At 37.7% G+C, this 19,854-nt stretch overlaps 1 protein-coding gene across 19 annotated transcripts in view; it reads left to right on the top strand.

The window, feature by feature from the left end:
* Positions 1 to 19,854, top strand: part of TRPM3 (transient receptor potential cation channel subfamily M member 3) — a 904,985-nt gene that overhangs the window by 666,146 nt on the left and 218,985 nt on the right. The gene's annotated exons all lie outside the window — the stretch shown is intronic.

The following is a 19,854-nucleotide window of genomic DNA, read 5'->3' as shown; positions in this document are numbered from 1 at the left end:
TACCAGATGGTTCAGGTTGGTAACTTCAGAGAAGCTGGGTTGTTCAGCTTCCAGGCTTGGCCTCCAAACACCAGCATTGCGAAGCCACTGTGAAGATATGTGGTAGACCATGCCATCAGGCTTCTCTAGACAGGCTGGGAAAGTCAAATCTCTGTAATGGTAACTACTCTGGTCCTTTGTAAACTCCTGTTGAACCCCTCATGCCCTTTCCTTGATCTGTTAGGCTCCTAATGCTACTTTCAACAGCCCAAAGCCCCCAACCCCAGGAAAGATTCCCCCTTCACAGCACTCCCCTCCAATCCAACTTCCCACTGAGCAAATGCTGAAATCCAGGCACTCTTGCAGATTATTAGATCAAATAAACCATCCTAAGGTGTGAGTGAGATTAAGGGGGTAAAACTCAGGGGAGCCATTGATGTTTTAAGTAAGGAACTTCCTAATCCAATCAATTCCCCTAACACATGAAATTTGTGGGGAGGGGAAAGCCCCAAATGAGATGATGGTCTTTTATTCATGCCTTTTATAAATATACATTAGGTGTTTCCTGGGTGCCATGTACTAGGCCAAACATTAAGATGTAAAAAAGAAAAACATACAATTAATTGCCACTCTCAAGATGCTCACAGTAAGTATAGTAAGTAGACAAGTATTACAAAACAAAAATACAAGTGAGCTCACCTGCAGCAGGATGCTCCCTCCTCCATCCCTCTTGTACCCATCCCTCTTGTACCCAGCCTGCTTTATTTAAATAGAGACTGAGCATGGCAAGTCAGTACCATCCCATCTCTCCCCATCCCCTTCCTCATCTTTGACAGCAGCCCAGTACTCCACATAAGCCATTAAAACAGTACGCCTACCTAGTTAGAAGATGAACCTATGTTTGTGAAATAAGGAATAACAAAAGGCATCGAGCCTCCAGCTTAACACTGCAAACCTGAAAGCTCTGATACCAAAAAAAATAATAATAATAATTCTAATTTTTATAAACTCAAAGTTGGAGTTTTCTTTACTGGCAAATTTAGTTAAATTACTATTATATTTTGATAGTAAATATTGGTCCATTTTATAGCTCAGAACCTAAAAAGAGAATATGTACCCAAACTTCTCTATGTTTACAACCAACCCAGAGTTTAAGATTCTGAATTGTGCTTTGTTTTATTAAAAATTTAACCAAGGGTCGGGCACAGTGGCTCATGCCTATAATCCCAGCACTTTGGGAGGCCGAGGCAGGTGGATCACTTGAGTTCAGGAGCTCGAGACCAGCCTGACCAACATGGTAAAACCCCATCTCTACTAAAAATACAAAAATTAGCCAGGCGTGGTGGCACGGGCCTGTAATCCCAGCTACTTGGGAGGCTGAGGCAGGATAATCGCTTGAACCCAGGAGGCAGAGGTTGCAGTTGCAGTGAGCCAAGATTGTGCCATTGCACTCCAGCCTAGGCAACAAGAGCGAAACTCTCTTAAAAAAAAAAAAAAAAAAATTAACCAAGGTTCTCCTTTCTCTAAATCTAGCAATTTGTTCTATTTTTCAGAAATAAACTTAATAATTTTAATACAGTTTTTAGCTTTGGCTTATTTCTTACTTTTTAGTTTGCAAATTATTTTATGGTATTCCTACAAAGTAGATGCAAATTTGCATTCAGAATGCACCTTTTGTTTTTCTGGGTTTTTTTGTTTGTTTGTTTTGTTTTTTCAGAAAACTCATGGAAAAGTACACTGTTCACCTCAGCATTTCAGGTTTCTCAGGTGTATATACAATGAAAGCCAGGACTTAGTGCCTATTATTTATCATGATCTTGGATTGTCTACCTTGAAAATGTTAAAATATTTAATAAGTTAAATATAAATATGTTAAAATACTTAGATTGCCCTTCCTGCTTTAATATGGAGGAAAGGTTATGTATTTTAGAACTGGGTGGGACCTAGATTATGTAAATTAAATTATTATTTAAATTAAGATTATTTAAATTAAGCACTTTGTCCAAAGCCACACAGCCCAAGATCCCAGTCTAGAATCCCTGCTGGTATATTATGAACATGTACTGAAATGTGTTTTATGGTATGTGCTGTAGTGTTCCTTATATAGTACTTCAGTGATACTGTTTTGTAAATATTCAAATGCCCTTCAGTTGTTTTCAGCTTCCTCTTTTCATTATACTTTAGTATTATTATTATTACTATTGGTATTCCAAAGAAATCAAAAGCAATGCATTCCTGGTTGTAAACCAATGTCCAAGCTGATCGACCCTGTGTCATGGGGATTCTTTCCCTTTTCCTACCTAGACCATTATACACCAACCCCAAAATTAAGAGTCAGAAATATCATATTTTCTTTTTTTTTTTTTTTTTTGAGATGGAGTCTCACGCTGTCCCCCAGGCTGGAGTGCAGTGATGCGATCTCAGCTCACTGCAAGCTCCACCTCCTGGGTTCACCCCATTGTCCTGCCTCGGCCTCCCAAGTAGCTGGGACTACAGGCACCTGCCACCACTCCTGGCTAATTTTTTGTATTTTTAGTAGAGACAAGGTTTCACTCTGTTAGCCAGGATGGTCTCGATCTCCTGACCTCGTGATCCTCCCACCTCGGCCTCCCAAAGTTCTGGGATTACAGGTGTGAGCCACTGCGCTCGGCCAAAAATATCATCCTCTTTTAGCTTTAATTAGCAGTTTTTGTTGTAATTTTTTATAGTCAAAATATGCAAAAGCACAATCTATATGGGATCTACACAAACTATGAACAAAGGCTGATTATCAAAGAATATGAGTTTATGCACATAACTAGTGCAGAGGTAAAGAATTAAGTATAATTTTTGATCTTAAGACGTTTTAAAATTAAAACTTTAAAAATTTTAAGAAACATTTAGAAATGGTTATTAAGAAAATAGAAGTCTAAAGAGAAGTTTTGTATTTTATATGTAGTGTTGTAATAAAAGTATGCTCTTGCTCCAGGAAAGCAATTATAAATTCATCATGATAAAATGAAGTCAGAATGTTTCTCTGTGCCACCTGAATAACTTCAAGAATTTAATCATGTTTATTTAGCTTGATAAGAAATTGTGTAGCCACACATGTGCAGCCAATTTTAAAAATCATTTCCAAATAACATTATCTTGCAGTAGTGTGCTTTATGTTAAGAAAAAAAAAATGGCCCACCTAGACCTTATTCACCGGGAAGGATTTCTTCTTTGATTTCTAATAAAGTCCAACAGTGTTGGAAATGTTTCACTACAAATAAATGTAAATCCACAACTCTATGATCATATAAACAAATCTATATAAATGCGCATCATCGTACAAATAGAATTGGATATAGAGAACACATACATCCTGTTTATGAAACCTTTATTTCAGGGCTGCATCAGTATCTTTTCAATTACTTTGGTAACTTACATATGATTAAAAATGTTTTAAGTTAATTTAAAGATTCTTAAATAATACAGATCCAAGAACTATTCGGCTATAGAGCCTTTCATTTTATAATCTTAAAGGAGTAAAAAAAAGCCTTACATTTTAACCTTTGTGAACTTTATGTTTTATCTTTGAATTCCCTTCTAGAATGTGAATTTGAAAGACAATCACTTTGGAAGTAATTCGTAATTGACAAAACTGATTAGTTTTTGTAGATGAGTTTACTTAGGGTAGAAAAAGACAGACTGCATCTATCACAATCCAAATGAGTTTGGATAAACTAAGAGACAATTGCAATTAAATTCTTGTTTGAGTCTCTTTCTCCCTATCTCTGCTTTGTGGCATATAGTACCTGGAAGAAATGGTCAAACTCCCATTTTTTTTTCTCATTGGCATAATGGATTTTCTGTTCCTCATCTGTCATAGTTTAGAATGAGTCACTAATTAATTAAAATTTAGTCACTTTCCCTAATTAATTTTGTTGCTTAAAAATATTATCAAATTTTATTTCTAAATCATGAATGACTAAACATGACAAAGTTAAAGAGATTCATGCTACCCAAATAGTAATTGAATCACCTAAGTTTTTTAATACTAGGATTCTACTTTTTGTGTTTGAGCAATATGAACTGTAGTACTCATAGTTGGGGATACCATATCTTTCAGGATGTAGACTCCTGACATTGAAATCAGAGATTACTTTGCCTGACAATGGTCAACCGAAGTGTCAGACTGCAGAGAAATGTTGTCTAGCCCATCATTTGTCAATCAGTGAGCAAGTACTTCACCCATAAGAAAAGTCAGTGTGAAAAAGACATCCAAATGCGTTTGTGTTCCAAAATGGTGCTCCTCGTTCATCCAAATTTTATTACTGATTTTTATGTTTATTTTGGCATCTTCATTCCAGAGATAATCATCTGTATTTACCATTTTTAGATACTTTAGGACAAGAAGCAGAGCTTTCTGGTAGCAGAAAGCCTTCAAGTTTTTTAGTCATCTGTTACTAAGTTTTGGGAAGTTATCAATGGGGAAAACACCAAGAGACTGTTCACGTTTTTGTGTGTCAGTGGAATTTGTATTGGATATTGTGAAGAATAAATGAGCAATGGCTTGGGAGCAGGAGAATAGATAATACATTTCTAATAAAAATTTGACTTTCCTGTTTAAAGGATGTTTAATAAGGTTCCCTACATTATTTGATTAGCTGAGGCAAAGGCATAAGTGAATGCTAACTGCAGATGAAAAACAAAAAAAAATGTTGTATGGCTTCAAATTATGTAACTATATATTCCTAGCAGAGATGTGGCAAAAGCGTGTTTCTCTGCAAATATACATCAAAATGACCAAAGGTATGAGAAAGTCACCAGAAAGCTAGACATTTTAGAAACCCAAGTGTAGTCTGTAATCCCTAGGGCCTGTCATTCTGTGCAGTGGTCACTATTGTTTTCTCCTGCTGCTCCAGAGATTTCCATCTAAAGCTGAAGGGTGTCAAACCCTTATCATTTGTCTCTATAAGACCTGCCAAAAGAACGTAATTGATCTCAATGGTTTGTATTCCAGCATGATTTAGACATAATTGGAATGTCAAGTGAGAAAAAAGGAGACATATCAAGCATGCTGGCTTCATGTATCCATTATCGTTTTTGTAAATTTCATCTTACCTTGTCTCTTTTCTAAAATTTTCTGTGAGAAATCATGTCAAAACTTGATTCTTTTTTATAACTTTCTCAGAAGGGAAACCTTGGAAACATCTTGTACAGACAAAGAACACTGGTGGTTTTATCTATAAAAAAGGTTATTTTTGTAAACTGTTTTCCAAGTTAACATTTATTGAGTGCCTACTATATGCATGGACCTGTTGGAAGATGAATAAGGCACGGCCCTAGCTGTCAAGGACTTTATAATGAGGACTAAAACATAGACACAAGTGCAGATAACTAGAAGGTCATTTGTGCTTTGATAAAGGCACAAACGGTCACAGGAGCACAGAGGGTAAAGTAAATGCATGGTGCATTCTTCACGAGAATCCTATCAATGGAGCAGTGTATGTTAATATCCACAAAATGGCAATAGAGTGACTCTATTTTTCCTCTTCCCCTTTTCCATCAAAAACTGGATCTAAGCTGAGGGTCAGCCTGGATGACTGAGAAGAACTAATATTTGACCCTGCCTTATATAACTCAACTCAGACAAAGAATTAATCTGAATAAGATTGAAGAAAATTGGTAAAAGGGACAAATTCATTGAGACAGTGTGGCAGTGTTTTGTGTGTGTGTGTGTGTGTGTGTGTCTGTTAAATTTATATACACTAATAAAATTAATAAATTTAATCCAATAAGATTACTTGATGTATACATAAGTATATATATTAATCCCTAATCCCTATAATTATCTGTGTGTCTATATATGCTTAACATTTAAGTGAAGACTTAAAGATAGAACTGATAATATAACTTTTCAAATCAATCAATCACTAGGCATTTTTTGAATGCTTGTTTTAGGTACTATGGGTGCTGTGAAAAGTAGTTTAACTTTCCTCAAGAGATGTACACATAATCTTATTTGAACTAATATACTAACAAATAATTTTTCAATTAGATGTTATTATTGAATTCTGGGAAGGCAGAAGGAAGCATAGGTTGGAGTAAATGGAGAAAGTGTCACGGAGAAAATACCACGGCAGTTTTTGCCTCTGTAGTATATATAAAGACATAGATATATTGCCACCTGTGTTATTGTATCCAAGCTCTATAAGGCTAGAGTAGCTCCATGTATTTAGGAAAGTGTGAAATAAAATAAATACGTTTGTCTTAGAGTTCCCTATTTGATCCCTCATGTTGCATCAACATGGGAAGAATGAAGCATTGACTTTAAAAAAATTATCCAGAGTTTCTTCTTCAGGGAAGAAAGCACCACGGAGAGGAGAAGTTTCATTGATCTAAATTGGCTCATCAGCTCCCTACATGGACTAAATTTGCTTTATAATTGCTCAGCTCCACGCTCTTTTCTAAAGAGTTGAGCAAAACTCTTTAGGAAAGAGTGTCCTTGAACATAAAGAGCAAACGTCGGAGAAAACATAGTTGCATAATCCTTTATGATAGAGAAATCCCTTTTAAAGAACCATCATCTACAACTTTCAGAAAGCACATCAATGCCAAGTGATGATTTCAAAGTTCTCTATTGATTACATTCCTCTGAGATCTCCTTAGCTAACTCTTGGCTACTTGTTTAACAACAACAACAACAATAACAACAACAACAAAAATCCAAATAAACATGAGGTTATCAAACTTCAGCATGTCTGAGAATCACCTAGAGAGCTTTAGGAGATCCAGCTCCCCCTAAATATCCTGACTTTGATGCACGTGGGGTGGGGCCCAAGAAACTGTATATGAAACCCAAACCCCAGGTGATTCCATTGAGAGTGGCCTATGGCCCACACTTCTCTGATGTTTTCAAAAATACCTTCCTTGGTTTCTAGGCCTCACCTGCATTCTCCTCACAAGTCACTGTGTTGTTACCACAAGCCCTCTGTACCCTCTGCCAAATTTTATCTTTGAAACCCAGTTGACTTGAAAAACATATTTACCATCAATCACCACATTTCTCTCTTTCCCACAGCTGTACTTGGTTCCAAACATCTATCAGACTTGAACATTCTTCCCTGAAAAGCAAGCTGTGCCATACAAATACTCATTTTGACAGGACTGACAGATTTATTGCTTAGTATTTTTATTTACATGGAGTTTTTAAGGGCATTCAGTTTACTTATTTCCTTGTTTCTTTTGCAAATCATTTTTTGACTAGCTCAAAATATATAACCAATCTAAAAAGAGAAAGAAAAAAGGAAGAGGAAAGCAAAGGTATTTAGAAGTGAAATGGTACTAGTTGATGGCAAATGATGGTCCTCTCAGCTGAGAGGCAGGGTTCCAGGGGCCAGCATTGGAAGCTCAGCATCTGCAGTGTCCTACCCCAGCTTCCTTCGACTTTACAGTTGGAATGAACAACCTTTAAAGAGTCCTAACCTCCCACTTGCCTTGATTGATTTTTACTTTTTTAAAGTCCTTGAATTCTTTCTCAAGTGAAATCTCAGGTAGAGGTGCAATATGTAATACAGACAAGGTGCAGGTTTACTCTGTCAAAGCTGGGATAGGAGGCCTAGACCACGGTTCTCAAATTTTATTCTGCATCAGAATCACCCAGAGAGCTTGTGAACACAAATGGCTATACAGGAGGAACGAGTTCAAGAGATGTATCGTACATCATGGGGACTATAGTCAATAACAATATATTGGATACCTGAAAATTGCTGAGAGTAGATTTCAAGTTTTCTCACCATAATAAAATGCAAGCATGTGAGTTAATGCATATGTTAATTAGCTTGATCTAGCCATTCCACAGTGTATACACATATCAAAACATACCATAAATACCATAAATACCTACAATTTTTGTCAATTAGATATGCATTTTTTAAAATAAGAGGAAAAAACTACAAAAAAAACCTCACAATTGGTGGCTCCACCCCCAGATTTTCTAATTCAATAAATCTGGTTGAGGTCAGGTAATTTGCATTTCAAAGGAATACTTAGGCGATGCTATGCTTTTGGTCCAGAGACGATACTTTCAGAACTATTTTCCTAGAGCCTCCTTTCTGCCTGGCTCTCACCTACAAAGGCAGCTCTGAGGCAGCTGTGGAGCTCCTCCTCAAAATTCCAGGGGCTTCTTTGTGAAACTCCATTGAAGACCCCTGACCTACAGGTCAAGATCACATTCCTTTGCTTGGACTCAAGATCCACTGTATCCTGGCCCCAGCTTTTCTCTAGAGCCAGCTCTCACTCAACAAACCTTCCATTCACCCTACAACCCAATGGAGCTGTCCTCCCCACTGTTCTCCAAGCACTTCCTGCTGTCACAAGGCTTCTCTGCCTTACCATGAGATGTACAAATGCATTTCTTTACCCATTTAATTTCTAGTAAATTTTTCTCTGAAGTTTCATAACCTAGCCTCTCTCACAAAAAGATGTAGTAAGGGCTTTAAAATCCACAAATTTATCTGAGTGAGGTGCAAATAATAAAATGTACTGGTGTTTCATTCCTTTCCTTTAGAGGAAATAGATTCTGAATCAACCTGACTGACATTAGGATCTACAGCTGCTAGGGATATAGTGGATTAATGCCTTACCTAGTGGTATTATTAATAATAAATAATGTTTGGGATGTTTTTAATGGATTTTCCCCAGATTCCTCAAGCAATTCTCAGATGTTGATCATGGACCACAGGATTTATGAAAACTATATAGAGCAGTGAACACATGCTATAAAAGCTTCTTCAGTCAGAGAAACACTAAAAATGCATTAAAGTAGGATTTCAAGATTAACTCAAGTCTGCACTACTGTTGTCTAGAAAAGTCTCCATTCAGTTTCAATAACATCTTTTTGCACTATCGTAATTGTTGGACAACTCTCTTAGAGTCGATGTACATATTTATTATGTTTTCTTGGGATATTCCATGCAAAGCAAATGTCCATTCATGAGCATAAACCTCTAAAAGTCTTGAGTAAGCAGTAAATAATCCATTCCTCTAAATCTATAGAACCATGATTCAGTGTCTTGGAGACAAACTTAAAATTTGGAGTTGTTTAAGCCTATCATCTCCTTGGTTTTTGCCATTTGATAGTAAATTTGAGATTTTATTATCTCTAATGCATTGATGACAAATACAGTTGACCCTTGAATGACATGAGGTTAGAGTTGCAAACCCCCCATGTGGTCAAAAATCCATGTATAACTTTTGACTTCCCCAAAATTTAACTACTAATAGTTCATCATTGGCCAAAAGCCTTACTGGTAACATGTCAACATATATTTTGTATGTTACATGTATAATATATTTTTACAATAAAGTAAGCTAGAGAAAAGAAAATATTGAGAAAACCATAAGGAAGAGAAAATGTATTTACTATTCGTTAAGTGGAAGAGACCATCATAAAGGTCTTCATCATTGTTGTTTTCATATTGAATAGGCTGAAGAGGAGGAGGAAGAAGAGGAGGGGTTGGTCTTGTTATCTCAGGGGTGGCAGAGGAAGAAAAAAAATTAGAGTGTAAGTGAACCCACACAGTTCAAACCCCTGTTGTTCAAGGGTAAACTGTAGTTTAAATCTGAGTGTCAACTCCAATAAATTGGTAGAGGCTTCCTGGAATGATGTATTAACATGATTCTAAGATTGCATCTCAGTGCAGAAGAAAGCGTACTGTGATAGATTAACAATGTCTGCTGAGGCAAAGATAGGAATTTGGAGTCAACATGCCATGAATTTATTTGTTATTTCATGAACTGAAATAAAGCCAAAATCTTATAGATACCCCCGTAGCTGTAAGACTACCAGGCAATCATCACATAGTGCATTGAATCATGAAACCAACAGGAAAAATAAGACATCCAGCTGTCTGGAAGATAGAACAAAAGAAATGGTCCATTTTTTTATCGACTCTGTAAGGCACAACAGTGTTTAAGTTATCTATCATATGAGCCTTTCCACACAGACATAATACACAGGAGATGAAGAACGAGAAGTGCTTTAGTGTAGGATACTGCTTGGATCTGGACTGAGAGACAAGCTAATTGAGAAATTGCCTATGAAAAATGCATGAGAAATTTTTTTGAAAAACTAGAAATCTATCATAAACATGTAACAAAAATAGAGACATTTATATTTGTCCCAGTGTTTCATAGAGAAGAATAAAAGGAATATTTTGATAAATTACTTTGAAAGAGAATTTAAACTTATCCCTCCCCTTTTCCCACACCTCTGACCCTCTCCCCAGCAGCATGCTCAAAAATTTGAAATTAATATTTTTTAGAGCTTCTACATGCATCAGCCTGATCTAGGCACTTTATTTCATAAACTTCATGAGGTGGCTATAATTATTATCCCTATTTTATAAATGAGGAATTGAGGACAGAAAAGTTAGGTAATTTGCTAAATATCTCAAAGCTAGAGAGTGGTCAGCCCAGACTGACTGGAGCTAGAGCTTAGGCCCTTAGCAGCTGTACCATGTTGTCCTCTAAGAAGGTGGGACCCAGTAACTGCAAGAGGTTTATTTTGCTTGCCCCAGAGCTGAGCTTTCCAGACAGCAGAGGAAGTGGCACCCAGATTCCATCTTCTCTCCCTTCTCTCATATGCTGGGTAACTTCTCCTGTGAGTAAGTGTTTCACCAATGTGTAAGACCAGTCATTGCAGGAGGCCAGTGTTGTAGTCTGCCTGGAGACCCCAAAAATTTAGTCCAGCTCTGATTCTGTCTTTTATATGGGTCCTAAAACAATAAAAAAAATTCGACTTTTCCTCTTGCCTGGGCTATGGCAATATTCGCTGATGGGATTGCACTTGGAATGAACTCAGAGAGTGTGATTTCCTTCCAATGTTGGCAGCAGAGAATCCACCTGACATGTGGCAGTCCCTGTATCCTTTGGCAGCACTTCACTTCTATTGTTGTGCACATTCATAACCAAAGGTAAAGGAAAGAAGAGACATGACAGAGACACAGCCAACATTGTTCAGGATTTTTCACCTAAATGTCCCGCTTGTCCCTGCCTAAGATGGAGAGTTTGGCAGCCCTGCCTGTCTCCAGAGCAGTACTGCCCAACAGAATTCTCTGATGATAGGGCTGGGTGTGGTGGCTCACGCTTGTAATCCCAGCACTTCGGGATGCTGAGGCAGGTGGATCCCTTGAGCTCAGGAGTTCGAGACCAGCCTGGGCAACATGGCAAAACCCTGTCTCTACAAAAAATACGAAAAATTAGCCAGGTGTGGTGGCATCTCAGGAGGCCAAGTCCCAGCTACTTGGGAGGCTGAGGTGGGAGGATCACTTGAGCCCAGGAGGCTGATGCTGCAATGAGCTGTGATTGCACCACTGTACTCCAGCCTGGGTAGCAGAGCAAGGTCCTGCTTCAAAAAAAAAAAACTCTCTGTGATGACAGAGATCTTCCATATCTGTGATATCCAACCAGAGTCTCCCTGAGTGCTTGACCTGTGGCTAGTGTGACAAAGGAAATGAATTTTAAATTTCATTTCATTGTATTATAATTAAATTTAAATAGCCACATGTGAGTAACAGCTACCATATTGGATAACACAGCTCTAGCATTTCTGCAGTTGGTTTCCACCAAACTGAGAAACCTTGAATGTCTGATAGATCTCAAATATTATTTGACATTTTCCCCATTTTTAATTATATTCTTTCCTCCAGTCAGCATTATGTGTTTAGTCATTCAATAGATATTTTTTGAACACCTACTATGTTCAGGGCGCTATTCTAGGCACTGGCAAAATACACTAGTAAACCAAATAGACAAAAATCCCTGCCTTTGTGGAACTTTTATTTTAGCAGGGTGAGATAGACAAAAGTAATAAACATAATCCATAAACACATTATATAATATTTTATAAGATATATGCTATGGAGTAAGAAAGCAGAGTGAGGGAGATCAACATAAGAGGTGGCAGAAAAGCCTCTGTCTTCTGCACCTTGATTAGCACTGAGGGGAGGGGAGAAGAGAGTACATAAGTAATAGAATGCACAGTCCATGTATCCAAGGAGTTTACAGCCTGGTGAGGATTTTCTTAATCTGTCTGATGAAATGCCATGTGTAAAATGCACAGCACAAAGCTTGTCTTATAGAAGGGACTAAGTACCTTTCTTACCACTCTCACCCCCACCACACCACCCACCTTCAGTTTCCTTTTTGATATGTATCAGTGCCTTCTGTTTTTCCATAGCTGGCTCAGGAGTCTAAGGTGAGAACAAGGAAAGAAGAGGGAAGGGAAGGAGAGAAGGAAAAGGGAAGTAAAGAAGGAAGGAAGGAAGGAGCAAGGGAGGGAAGGAAAGAAGGAAAGAAGGAAGGAAAAGAATGAAGAGAAAGAATGAAGAAAAAATTACAAACATAAGAAAGGATCACTTTATGAGCAGCAGTACATAAACTTTGTTGGCAAACAGACTGTACCATCATCCTGCCTGATTAAGGGCAGCTTCTCTAATATCCTTCTAACTACCTCACATTGCTGGATACAAATCTCAGGAAAAGCCTAGGTGACGAACTTTTCTAGAATAGATCCTAAAGTAAAATCAGCAACTATTTCTAACAGGCCTTAGCTGATAGCCATTTGTTTCTGGATTTGATCCTCATAAAAGTTTGGGAAAAGTAATCTCCTAACCAGCCCATGCTCTCTATTGGTCATGTCTCTGTGTGCCATTCAGCCTTCTATAACTTTCTATCCAACTGGTGTTTTCTGAAAAACATCAACATCAATCAGTTACAGTTAACTCTTATTATAAGAGTTACTCTTGGGGCTTCTAATTGTTGAATAAAATGTTTATTTGCCATTTAAGTAATTAAAAAGAAACATTGGACATCTGATTAAGTGGGGATGAACTCAGAAAGTAGTGGATCCTTGAAATCACATTACTGAGTCTTCACACACATGAGATGCAGCATCTTAAGCATAAAATAGAGGAAATCTCCACTTACAGTCAATCATTTAAACAAATCACTAACTTTACACTAAGTTGAACCTACATATTTAGGTTTGAATAAGTCATTATCAGAGATTTTTCCCTCCTGATTCTCTTGGCTTCTAAATCCAGCTCTGATGCTTACCAGCTATATAATCTTAAGCAAATCAGTTCACCTTCACAGACCTTGGATCCTTCATCCATAGAATGGTTGCTCTAAAACTGTATCATTCTTTTAGCCTAATATCAAATCTCTCAGTAGAATTTGCTGATTTGTGCCTTCTCTAGAACATACAGACTTCAAAAATATTAAAGCAGGAGGTTGCAGCCAAGTATGAATTCTTATCCTAACACCCGTTTGACTTCAGGATGGCATAAAATTATCTGAGAGTAATGGTTTCAGGGCATCTTAGCAACACTAGTTTGCATGACTTTTGATGAAATATGATCCAAGGGCTAATGAGGTGTCTGCACTGATACCCCAGCTAAGTGGCTTTGAAATGTGGCCTTTCCCATCCTATTCACAGACCTACTTCATCTGAATTTCATAGAAATACTGAAATCTATCTCCCCCATAGGGATGGCCTCCTCTGGCTAATATGCATGCTGGTTACCTTGCTTCAGCTCTGAGCTAGGCATCATTGGAATTTCCTGTAGGTGCAAAAGCCCCTAATGTTCTTAATAATAACAACTGCCAATTATTTAACACCTATGTGCCAGGAACAGTGCCAGGTGATTTCCATACATGATCTCTTTTTTTCCCAAATACATCAACCTAAAAAGACATATACTACCCTTATTTAACAGATGAGGAGATGATGGCTTAAAGAGATCAAATAACCTGTCTCAGGTCCCTCACTGGTAAATAAAGGAGCTGTATTACAGCCAAAGGCACCATACCATAGCATCTTAATTATGTCACTCCGTCTCCTATAGCAGATTGTGAAACGGGCCTCACCACTTCAATGTATGATGTGGAACTAGTTGAAAAAATGTAGATGTGTGTTGTGTTGATTTTTATGTGATATAATTACTTTGTGTTGTCAAAACCACCAACATCCAAGTGAGGGAAATTACCTTGATATCATTGAAACTCTTAACATCTTCAAATAGCTATTGAGAACTTCTATGGGCAAGATGTTGCCCTAAGCATTATGGGGGAGATGCAAATGAATAAGAATCTGTCTGTTCCTGACAAGCGCTACAAAGCAATTCAAAGGAGGGATAAGGTAGTATCCAGAAATAGAACCGAATATATGTTTTTGAATTGGACAGCCAGTTCACTTCTTGAATTCCTGGCCTCAAGCAATCCTGTCACCTCAGCTTCCCAAAGTGCTGGGATTGTAGGTGTGAGCCACCACTGGCCCAATCATTTCTAAACACCCTTTGAGTTTAAACAACAACAGAAAGATAAAGATAGAGACCAATAATATTTCTTAGAGATAAATCTGATTAAAAGGAAAAGGATCAAGAAAACCAAATTGCTGGATTGTAAAACCTTACGCCATATCTCCCATTCTCCCAAATAGGCTTGAAGTACATCCCACCATGAGGTCAAAGAGGCATGGGGAAGACCGCCTGGTCACCCATCTAAAGCAGGCAGCTACTCAGTCACTCGGTCAATCCACAAAGATTCTTCTATAGCTAACATTGAACCAAGCACTCTTCTAGAACTTAAGGCACATGCAGAATAAAGAAACAATCACTGCTTCAAAAAGTTCATCATCTACTAGAGTAAGACAACAAATAATTTCCATGCAATATAATAATCATAGAAATATATATCAAGTGGTTTGAGAGCACCAAGGGAGCAGTAATCGGAGACTTTCGCATAGGAGATGAGGGTGATTTTGTTTTTAAATTTTCTTAAATTTTATTTTTAATTGACAAATAACATGGGATACACTGCGATGTCTTGATAATATGTTTACATTGTGGGATGATTAAATCAAGTGAATTTTTTAGCGTGTCTTCACTAAAGCTTAATAGTCTTACAACTGAATCTTAATCATCCGTACTCCAAAGCTCAGAAACGTGCAATATACCCTTGTAACAAACCTCCATGTGTACCCCTGATTCTAAAATAAAAGATGAAAAAAGAAAAAGGAGGTGAAGTTTGAGCTGAGTTTTAAATGATGAGTTTTGAGTGATGAGGTCAGAACTACAGAATAGTCCAAGTAGCAGATATAGCAAGCTGAAGATCTAGAGGCATGCAGGAGTCTGGTGGGCTTGGGAGATTCAGTATTTATGGGATATGTGTGACAGACTGGCAGCAGATGAGCCTAGCTGTGGAGCAAGACCATAGACAAATCTTAAATGCTGTATGCCAGTAGAGATGTTATCTTGCTGGCGATGGAAAGCTATTGCAGGGGTTTAAGAAGGGTGCAATAGAATCATGTCTGCTTTGTAGAACCATTTAATTAACACGGGAATGGACTGGAGGAGGATAGAGAAGAAACCAATTAGCAGTCTGTTGGTACCATCTGAATAAGATATGATGAGGATGAAAACCAAAGTAGACAGAGAATGAGGAAAACTGGAAAAATATTTTAGGAAATCAAATTTTGTGCTTTCCATGCATGATCTCTTTTTCCCAAATACATGGACCTAAAAAGACGTACACTACCCTTATTTAACAGATGAGAAGATGAAGCCTTAAAGAGATCAAATAACCTGTCTCAGGTCCCTCACTAGTATATAAAGCAGTTCAAAGGGGGAATAAAGTAGTATCCAGAAACAGAATCAAATATGTTTTTGAGTTGGGTGGCCAATTCACTTCTTGAACTCCTGGCCTCAAGCAATCCTGCTGCCTCAGGCTCCCAAAGCACTGGGATTATTGATGTGAGCCACCACACCTGGCCCAATCATTTCCAAACATTCTTTGAGTTTAAAAAAAAAAGAAAAGAAAAGATAGTTTCTAGCAGAAATTGGCAACATCAACAGGTGCTGCTGTTGCTTTATCTCTCCAAATAGACCCCAAAGTGAAATTGAGACATCAAGAAAAAAAAAAAAGAAACCTGTTTTTGGTGGTGACTTAAACTGGGCCTTAAGGGCTGACCCAAGCATACACACATATTACTGAAGATGTCCCTTATATGCAGCATTTAACAGGCACAAAATGTTATGATAGTATCCATGGAAAAAAAGTCTCTGGCCAGGCACCAAGGCCTAAAAGAAATACCTGGTACACACTAAATGCCAAATAAATGTAAATAGGCAGCTGGATCAAAAGGAGAAACTATTTGTAGGTTCTATGCACAAATCAGTAATAATATTTTAGAAATATTTATGAATAGTTGGAGTATTACTTTGAAGGAAATGGTGGTTCTCATTTTAATGATCTGTTAGAAGAGACAATTCAAAGTAAGGCAATTGAGGCTGTTTATAACCAAAATATGGAAAAGATCACTGTTTATGCCTCATCTGAACAGAATCACTTGATATCATTGCTTGTCTCCAAGATGATCACCATTAATATATTCCTTCAGTGTATATGCATGCTCTCATCAAGAGGTGAAGTCTATTCCTTCCATCTTCTTGATTCTGGGCTACTTTTAGTGACTTGTTACGATAATCAAGTACAAGAAAATGACATTCTAGGACTTCTGAGGCTAAGTCCCAACAAGCCTTGTAGTTTCTGCCTGAGTCTCTTTGAATGCTCTCTCTTGAAACCCTCATTTTAAGAGAAGCCAGCTTCCATGTAAGAAGTCCATCTACCCTGCAACAAGCAGGGAAAGAGTAATGCAAGCCAACCCTCAGCTCTTTTAGCCAGACCAGGCCAGGTACCAGACTTGGAAGTAAGGAAGCCATCTTGGATATTCTAGCCTCAACAGATGCCACATGGAACAGAATTGAGGCCCCAAACATATGGCCACAGTTGAGCTATTGTAGTCTTCATCAGCCATTCCAGCTATTCCAGTTGAGGCCCTAGGTATGCTGGAAAAAAATGAGCCATCCCATTGTGCCTGCCTAAATTCTTGACCCACAAAATTATCAACACAACAAATAAGTGCTGTTTTACATGAATAAATTTTGGAGGGTAATACCCATCAATTACAGAATACATGGCATACAACTTTTTCAGTTCCTTGAGGCTAGAACTGAATATTATTTATATCTCTATATCTAACTTAGTGCCTGGCACACAGAAGGCATGAATATTGTTTGTTGAATGAATGAATGAATGAGCAAGCAGATGTCTGTATGGAGTGTTTGCAAGAGTCCACTATAATTAAGCCTCCTAAATCTGCTAAGTATCTCCATTTCCCAAACATAGGAAAGAAATGGTGGTCTCTGACCTTTCTAAAGTGGGAAAGTTATTTCTTCAGCCTTACACCACTGGACTCACCAGATGTGCAGAGCACTGTTAATGCCAGGAGAGAACTCTGCATTGTACATAGAGGCCCTGGCCCGCTAGTTGTGCTACTTCGTGAGAAGGAATACATCAGTGACTCTTTCCTAAAAAGCATCGTAGGACTCTGTTTGAATAATGCATATGCTTGTGCAGGACTTGCTATGTGTCAGGCACTTTTCTAAGCCTTTTACAAAGCTTAACTCATTTAATATTCACAAGCCTATGAGATAAGCACTATTATAGTTCCCATTTTACATATATGAAAAATTTAGAACATCAACACTAACTTACAAAAGATCACACAGCCAACAGGTAACAGCTTAAATCCAGACAGCCTGGCCCTGGTGGCCATAATGCTGTTGTTGACAATGCTTCCTGCCTCTCTGGGAAGAATCATGGTGTTACTTGTCATGTTACCAGAGTCATGACATTTGGGGAGGAAGTGGCAACTTTCACAAAAAAAGCAGGAGAAAAACAGGCCATTCTCTGTGACCTCAGGCAAGACATGCAACTTTATGTGCCCTTAATATAACATTTAGTGATTTGCTTTGGCTTCTAGCAAATGATAAAATTTCATTTTTCTTTAGAGAATTAGATATTCTGTGGGTGATTGTGTCTTTTAAGTGCCAAATCGTGGTGTTATTAACAAGTTTTTTTATATAGCTAAAATTTTCTCATATTGTGTCTGAATAAACTAATAGAAAACATCTATGGGGGTCACAGGAAGGGCTCTTCCTCAAAAGTCATTAACCTAAGGTTAGCTCTTAGAGTCCCATTGAATTCTAAATGCATTTCCTAATTTTTAAATCTAGGAACAAAACTCTAATATTGCAGGTAATTTGCAGGTAATTAAATTCATTCTGAGAAATGTATTTGTATGTGTGGGTTGTATTGAGAGCATTTGAACAGAATACTAATAGCAAACTGTGGGGTGTTTTGTTGGTTACCCTGAGCACTGGCTGAACATTGGCCTATTTTAAATTACTTCTGTGACTCATCTACAAAGCTCCAGATCATAAGTACAGCATTTAAATGGAGACACAAATGCCATGGTATACAGATCTGCCTCACTTCAATGACTACACCTCCTATCACAAAACCCTTTGATTTGAGATGTACCAAAAATAACATGGGTAGATACAAAGCCACAAATTAACAGTTTCCATAAATAAGATGACTTTGTCAAGGCTCAATTCTAAAATAAAAATTTCACATAATACTACGACCGTATTTTGATGTCAAGAAATTTTCAATCAATATTCTAGTGCCATAAAAAGAAATCTAAAATAGGCTCATCTCTAATTTTTCTGATGATTAAGTATTACAGTAAAAAATTTTAAATCACTCCAATGTTGCACAGAAAAAGATGGGAAGAACTAAAAAATAATAATTTTAAGAAAGCAGGCTTCCATATATCCTAAGGAACATGATTACAAAATAAGAAAGGATCTTCAGAGAAGATAGAGTAAGTCTTTGTACCCAAACAGAAGAAATCTAGTTCAGCAGAGCAAATACTTATGGAAAATCAGAAGTAAATATACTTGTTTTTTGTTTTTGTTTTTTGAAATGGAGTCTTGCTTTGCTGCCCAGGCTGGAGTGCAGTGATGCGTGATCTCGGTTCACTGCAACTTCTGCCTCCTAGGCTCAGGCAATCCCCACACCTCAGCCTCTGAGTAGCTGGGATTACAGGCATGTGCCACCATGCCTGGCTAATTTTTGAATTTTTAGTAGAGGTGGGGTTTCAACATGTTGGCCAGGCTGGCCTTGAACTCCTGACCTCAAGTGATCCACCCGCCTCAGGCTTCCAAAGTGCTGGGATTACAGGCATGAGCCACCAAGCCCGGCCCGCAAATATACCCTTCAAACTACTTAATGCACTTTGTGATTATCTTCATTTAGTGTTCCCCCTTATCATCCCTGATACAGATGATTAGGAAACTATGAAAGACTTAGAATATACTCAGGAAGAGCAACACCATGGGGCAAAGCTGAAGTCAATAGGCTCAACTCAAACAGTGAGATAACCAAGCAGTATGACTTAGCACAAATCATTTAACCTCCTTAGGGCATAGTTTTCTCTTCTACAAAATGAAATTAATCCCACTTGCCTCATAGATTGTTATGAGATTATCTCTGAAGTCTATTGTGTATGTTAAACCATGACGTGCTACAGACACATCAAATGTTTTGTGGGATCTTATTTAAAACAATGTTATTAAACTGTTTTTGCCAAAGGCATGAGACCTAATTTCTTTGTTAAAAAGGGAGATCTACAAGTGTTGGGGAGCTGTTAAATGCAGGAAAGCACTAAAAATCAGATTTTCTTCTTGTTGCAATCAGAAGGATGGAAAAAGAACTGAATCAGAAAGGGCAGTTATTTAATATTTAATTTCTTTAACTTTGTGCTTTGAATGGATCAAATCACCTTTGTTCCACCTGTAATAAGTATCCCACACTTTGGAAAACACCTTAGAGAATCCTTCCACTTCTAGAATTCTATGGTTCTTGTCACTAAATGATCTAGCCAAAGCCACAACTTCAGCAACTGGGAAATTGGGCTCAAAGGGTAAGATTCTTACC

This window comes from Pongo pygmaeus, chromosome 13 (genome assembly GCF_028885625.2).
Source record: "Pongo pygmaeus isolate AG05252 chromosome 13, NHGRI_mPonPyg2-v2.0_pri, whole genome shotgun sequence".
Taxonomy (NCBI): Eukaryota; Metazoa; Chordata; class Mammalia; order Primates; family Hominidae; genus Pongo; species Pongo pygmaeus.
This window is presented reverse-complemented; position numbering and strand designations above follow the sequence as displayed.